This window comes from Stegodyphus dumicola, chromosome 6 (genome assembly GCF_044657685.1).
Source record: "Stegodyphus dumicola isolate Sdum_Otavi_A_Nest chromosome 6, ASM4465768v1".
Lineage (NCBI taxonomy): Eukaryota > Metazoa > Arthropoda > Arachnida > Araneae > Eresidae > Stegodyphus > Stegodyphus dumicola.
The window spans coordinates 18,821,053-18,828,182 of NC_140773.1; positions in this window are offsets into that span (position 1 = coordinate 18,821,053).

Genomic DNA, 7,130 nt, shown 5'->3' on the forward strand with positions numbered 1-7,130 from the left:
AAGAAGTACTTGCAGCACGTGAATCCTTTATCAGCTGATTCGAATCGTAGACATAAATAATACGATTTGTATTTTTAAAAATAAGGAAGATGACTGAACTAATATGATGAAAAAAAGCTGTGGATCTGATATTAGTTTCAATCTAAAGCTATTTTATCGATAACTCTGGATAGTTTCGGATACATCAGATTTACAATACTATGAATAAGTTCGAGAAAACTTTTAAATTTCATAACAAATAAACTATGCGACTCACACCAAATTTATTGCACTAAAATAGAGTTAAACTCACTATATATATTTCTTATATATTTAACAAAACAGTAAGTATGGTTCACATCTCTTCGTCATTCGAAGGAAATACTTAGACATACTGGAAAGCTGCCTGATCCCCAGTTGAACAAAAGCTGTTGACTACCTCACCTTTGGTGATTACTTCTTTCAACAAGGCAATTATTTGGCTCACTGTCATAGATATCATTTATGAAAGTACGCCAGTCAAATTTTGCCACAAAAAGCATGACCATTTGTAAGAGACTGTTAGTCAAAATTTGCCACCAAAGTGGATGGAACATTCAGGACGAGAGACGAGGTATTTGCTTAGTATATCTATATCCAAGGTATCGCTCCTGCTTTTGGATTTAATTACAGGTGACTTTTGGAGGATGTTTCAATGATATTATCTTTGTATATCTATTTCCAGATGTTTCCAGGATTTTTCTCAACTGTGTTACCGTTTCTATGGTCTTATGCATTGTAATATACTGGAGCATGAAAGAAACGAAATAGTTTAATCGCTTTAAACCTCCATTCTATTAAAAATTGTGTACAGACATATGAGTATGTTTTATGTATGGTATAAAGTATGCGTAAGTGTATTTAAAGTTAAATAATACATATAGGAATATTTAAATTTAAATTGATAGAAATATTACATATTTTTATTCATGAGTGCTTTTCATACTTCACCTACTGTTTCATAGCTCCTTTTACTTTTCTTAATTAAGTGCATCCACAAAAAGAGCTTAAGGCTATAGAAGGAAAGTACAGACAAAGAAATCGTACTTTTTACTATAATCAGCACGTTTGCCTTTTATTTCCAGGTACTCGTATAAAAATTTCTCCGAATTTTATGTGTTGTTACCAGTACCTTTTAAGAAGAATAGTCTGTAGGAACTGTGTTAATGTGGTTCTTACTGATAACTTTGGGGTAAGTTAAAACTTTAGTTTATATGCTTAATTGACCCGGCACAACCCTTTAGCCCTATGTTTCTAAATGGAAAGATGTCTTCATAGAGGAAGCTGAATTGTCTTCACGTTATACGTTAATGACGGCACCGAAAATACTTACATAACATACATACCCTTTGACGGGATTCAACTTTAAAATTTGAGAGTCAGAAACATTCTTCCCACCTTATTCAATAAAAGTGGTAGTGGCTCTATTTTTATTAAATTTAAGCATAAAACACGTACGTTGTGTTGTGATTAATCTCACTTGTCTGAAATCAAAGCAAGCCAATGAAATTCATCGAGGAAAGGGGTCAATTGACTTGTCATTGGCATGAGTCTTGGACACCATACAGGTGACAATACAACTTTGCTCACCTCCCTTCCCAGTTTTAAAGGAGAGCAGTACCCCCAGGGGCCAAGTCTTCCATCCCTCTTCCTCTAGCACGAACTTCTGGAGAGGACTTTTGGCTTACCACATATTTTGAATGATCTCATGCCGCACAGGCGCTCTAAATTTACAAGTATGCACTTTTTTTTTTTTTTTTTTTTTTTTTTTTTCAGAATTAAAACCAGTCTCTTCAGTAAGGTAGTAGTAGTAGAGTCACTAACCACTATTCCGGTTGGGTGAGTAAAACACTAATAGATCCTTAAGAAATATATCACCTGCAGGGACTAAATTAAGATTTAAGAACTTCGTTAAACAATGGGTAAAAGCTTTATTTCATACACGCAGCACTAGGAATACAAATGTCGTTGCATTGAAGATAGTAAAACCAGAGAAGGCACATTTGTAGTCGATTAGCAGCTGAATGCAGCTTTAAAACCTGAATGGCATTTTCAGTTGGATTCACCTAGCAAGGAAGCATTTGCAATATCTGGGAGGAAACACATATTAGAGTACTACCAAAAAGTAATAAGTTATCTCTGGAAATTATAACGATGATATAAAGTTCAATTTATCTTGAACATTTTGCTATTTTCATTCTAGATGTCTTTGCTTGTGAGTCTCAGAATAGTGTGAGTGCGAAGTGCACAATTACCTTGTCAGTAGACCAGGCAACGTTGAACTGAAAAGGTAATTGTACCAAAACATTCGAAAAGAAAACCAAATTGAAAAATTGTACCAAAACATTCAAAGTCCCAGTTTGGTTTGACTTCTTACAGCACACTTAAGAGTCCAAATTATCCAAGCGCAGATGAAAATCTTTCACACTCCTGCTTACATCTACCATCTGATATCATCAATCAAATTGTAGATTACTTCTTTCGTCGATGCATATATGAATTTATATATACTCGAACAAATTTTAACTGCACATCGCGAAACCTTCTAGCTTAATAAACTATTTCTTACTGCATATTTGATATTGTTACGTTATTTTTTTCCTTCTGTCAACAGCTGTTACGTTATTTTCTACTTTCACGTTCGTACGGGGTTCGTGTGGATTTCGAGTGAATAACGACGACACTTGATGAAGTATTGAAACTAACTTTATTTACCAGTATTGTCAGAACAGCTCCAAAACACGTTCTTACAGTCGTCGATGAACTACTATAAACACGCTGACACGATCAGCGACACAGCCTTCAGGTTATCACGGTGGAGACAGCTTCACTGCAAAGCACCAGAGTACAGCTTACGACTCTGCTCGGTCGTTCTCGGAACTTCACGTACTCTCGAGACTCTCCACGCTACAACTCGCGATGCACTCGGCGATACTAGAGCACAGCTCCTGACTCTTCGGTTCAGTCGTTCCCGGAGCTCAACACGCTCTCTCGACAATGCACTAACCGCGATACACTAAGAGACTCTTTCGGTGCACACAATGACCCACTCGGTACTCGCTGCCCGGCTGTCAACTCGATCGACTCGCAGGGATTGACTCGCTAGACGAGACTGACTGACTCGCCCTCTCGACGAGGCGCACTTTGACTGCGGACCAGCAGGGTTTATATGGCTTTCGGCTTGTGTTCGAGAACATTCTGGGCTAAAGCGGTAAGAATTCGTTCCAGAAAGTTCTCTATCCGTCCATGGCATATTACCAATTTTGTCGCCAAATATCGCCAAATAGGTGATTAATCGCCAAATGTGACAACCCTGCCTTCCCTTGCCATTTTATGGCAACCCTAAAACTGCTTTGCGGGGAAGCTATCTTACTACGCCTGTACATTTCGTAACAGTATTAATGTTAAAAATCGTTTTACTTTCAGTTATTAGATTCGTATGACAAAGAATAAAAAACTGGTTGAAGTGCTATTGAAATTATTTGCATGATTACTATTTATATGTTATTAAAAGGGATTTGAAATTAAGTTGAAAACACAATGATTTGAAATTAAATTTAAAATGTAATGATTTGAAATTCATAAAACCAACATTGGCTTAAAACCAGTTAATAATACATAATTATAAAATGACGTTATGATTTTATTATTTTACATTATAAGAGCTGGTTGAGTGCGCATGGGACCTGCACCTGATAGGGGAGTGCAGCTTGGAAGCAGTGACTTTAATTCTCTCTGCAGGTAATTCCAAGCTGCTTACTGGGTATTACAAATAGCCACGCTGCTATGGCTGTATTGCTATTGTTTTAGAAAAATGCAGTACTGTAGTTCGCACAGAGCTGCTAACCACCTTCTTTGATTTCTTTTGCTTTACATTACGTTATGTTGAGTTTAATAAATGTCCCTGTATTATTTCATTCTGTATTTATTAGCTATCAGCAGCCTTAGATTTGCAGAATAAAACTCTTTAGTTGGTTTAAATTTAGAAACGATCAATTTTGATATGGCATTTCTTGTGTACATGTAAACGTATCTTTATAATTTTATCATTTAAACTTACTTAGCAACACCTTCTAATTACTTAAAAATTTAATTAAGAAATATTATTTTTGCCTTCAAAATAAAACAGTGCTCAAGATAACTCGATAATCTGTCTTCTTAAAATTATCCGAAACTCTGAGTAATGAATTTGTTTAAATGAATGAGTTTGAAATTGAACTGACTAACGGATATGGTTTGTTGTAATTTCATTTAGTTTTTAAGGTTTTTTTTTTGTTGTTGTTATTTTTATTATTTAATTTCTGAGATTTCTTTGTAAATTATTCCTATTTTTTTCAGCAATTGAACAGTCGAATTTATATAAATATCTTCTTATCTAGATTTTATATTAAGGTAATTAAAGTAAAGCATATGAAGACTACCACTTACCCATATAATCTCTATCACTGAATTATCTAAAAAAAAAAAAACCTTAAATTTCTTGACTATTCAAAATTTTTAAAACAAATCTGGGTAATTAAAGCTTCAGACACCGTCGGTTTCCGTAGATGGAGCTCTACTATTGTATTTTATTTCTTTTACACTTTTAAAGTGCATTTTAAAAGTTATAGACATTAGCTAATATAGTTATAGCTTATAGACATTAGCTAATTTATCAGTTTCTGATTTTTGTTTTAAATCTAAATCTCTTACTTTTAGTGGAAAATGTCAAAACTGCCCTTGCCGGACTAATGTATACCTGAATGGTTATATTTTACAATAACATTCAAAAATGTAATTTGTAATAAATTAATAAGATAACATTTGCATGTTATAGTATAATCGCCCACCAGCGGCCGAGCGGTAAAGTCGCTGAACACTGGTAGTTCGGTCCGAGTTTCGAATCCCGCCAACGGGCTGGCTGCATGGGCGTTTTCGTGGTTTTCCCCATGTGTAACGTGTATACGAGCCAGTTTCCCTTAGAAAGTCCTCCACGAAAGGCATCCCTCCCCTTAGGCAGATAGCCCTAGTGTGCTTTGCCATAATTAAATACACACACACCTTATAGTATAATCTCTTGTTTATAAAAATTGTCTTCTTATTCTTATATTCATAACTTAAATTCATAACTTATATTCATAACACTAATAAACTTATACCATAACTTAAAAATTGTCTTATATTCATAACTTATCCTATGAAAGCTGTAAAGAATCTTTTCCCCATCATGGATTCAACATTAAGAGTGCAATCGGCCACAGTTTGGGCCGATTGTCTTGTTTTCTTGTTTTCGTTGCCACTTAGCACCTAAGATTCTTTGTGAATCTCTCTTATAAAGTATTTCTCCCACTTTCCTAGCGTCCTTCGTGGTGTAGTGGTTCTGCCCACTAAGCCGGTATTTCAGAGGTCCGTGGTTCGATTCCCGGCGAAGGCGTTTGCTATTTTTCATCTTTTCTGGCTTCCGAAAAATCCTAATGTCTCTACAAGTGGCGCCCGAACTAAAAGGGTTGTGGATGATGATTCTCCGCACCCAGGATTTGGCGACTAGGTCCCCTAAAACCCTAGTCGCCCTTTAAAAAGGGGAGTATATAAAGTATTTCTCCCACTTTCCTAGCGTCCTTCGTGGTGTAGCGGTTCTGCACACTGAGCCGGTATTTCAGAGGTCCGTGGTTCGATTCCCGGCGAAGGCGTTTGCTATTTTTCATCTTTTCTGGCTTCCGAAAAATCCTAATGTCTCTACACTCTTACTTTTTTTTATTCTGTCCTTTGACATTTTATACTGTGTTTCTTGCTTTTCTCAAGAGCTAGGTTAAATTAATTAATTATGATAAAAACATAAAGTTTGTCTGTCTAAGAGAGAGATACCTTTGGTAACGGAATTTCTAAGAGAAACTGGTTCGAATTCACATTACGCATAAGAAACTCCTCGTAGCTGCTCCCTTTCTTAACACATTTGAAAGATTAATTATTAAAAGCAAACATAGTAATTTTTATTTAATTTTTATAACCATTATGCAGTTCCTAAAATTGCTTGAAACCTTATGAAACTTAAAATGCTTTAAGAAGGCAAAGAAAAGATTGGGTTACTTGTTTACAACAAAGCGCAGTATCTTATCTTCGAGTAAGATTTTCTAAAAGAAACAGGTTCGTGTTTACACTGCGCATGGGAAAGCCACAAAAAAACTCATGCAGCCAGCCCGTTCTCTAGGATTTGTACCCTATCGATCAACGTGTTCAGAGAACTTATTTAGTCGGCCACTAATAAACAAAGTCAGAGCAAATGTATATATAATCTTGTGAATTCAAACAAAAAAACGGGACAAACATGGAAATTCTGAAGAGTTTGCAGAAATATAACTGAAACTTAAAGATACAAGAGGATTATACGAAACATAATGAATAAATGTGCAAAGTTTTAAAGGAAAATAACCGCAAGCAGCGAGAAATTGCTTAAAAATGCAAGCATTTAGGAAACTACAGTAAAAAAGGAAGTTTGTATGCAACGACCTTCTCTGTACCTGCTTTTAAAATGGATTGACCTTTACTCTGGCTAGACAAATATTCATGATCTGGAGGCCGTCTAAGTTTACACAGCTTTTACGACTTTCTTTTGTCACTAGCGGGATAATATTCTAGAAGAGAGATACGAAAAAATATTCCTCAGTCACGACCTCAGGAAAATGTGTTTATTCCAGAGCTTAAAGAATAGAATTTTAAAGAATATGCGGTAGTTTGATTTAGAACCACTGCACATTCTTTATTCAATATTACATATCGTATTATTATTCTCTTTTCCTAAAACGAGATATAAATCTAAAACCTTCTTCAAACTAAAAAGCTATAGTAATTGCGTTAATAGATAATGGACACCGTAAGTTTTTAAACATTATAACAAACTTAATTTTGTTTGCAATTTAATGAAATTCTTCACATTGGGTAATCATAGAGTTCAAAAATAAAAAAAATAATTAATTAAATAAAAGGTTTTGAATAATTCCTTTTCTTAATAATAAAAATATAAACTGCATTTATGTTATTAATACAGTTTGTTACTTAAAGTATCTGTGTGATACTTAAAGTTTGAAATGGTTTAATAATTATTTTTCCTTTATCACAGACATTCGATAACTTAC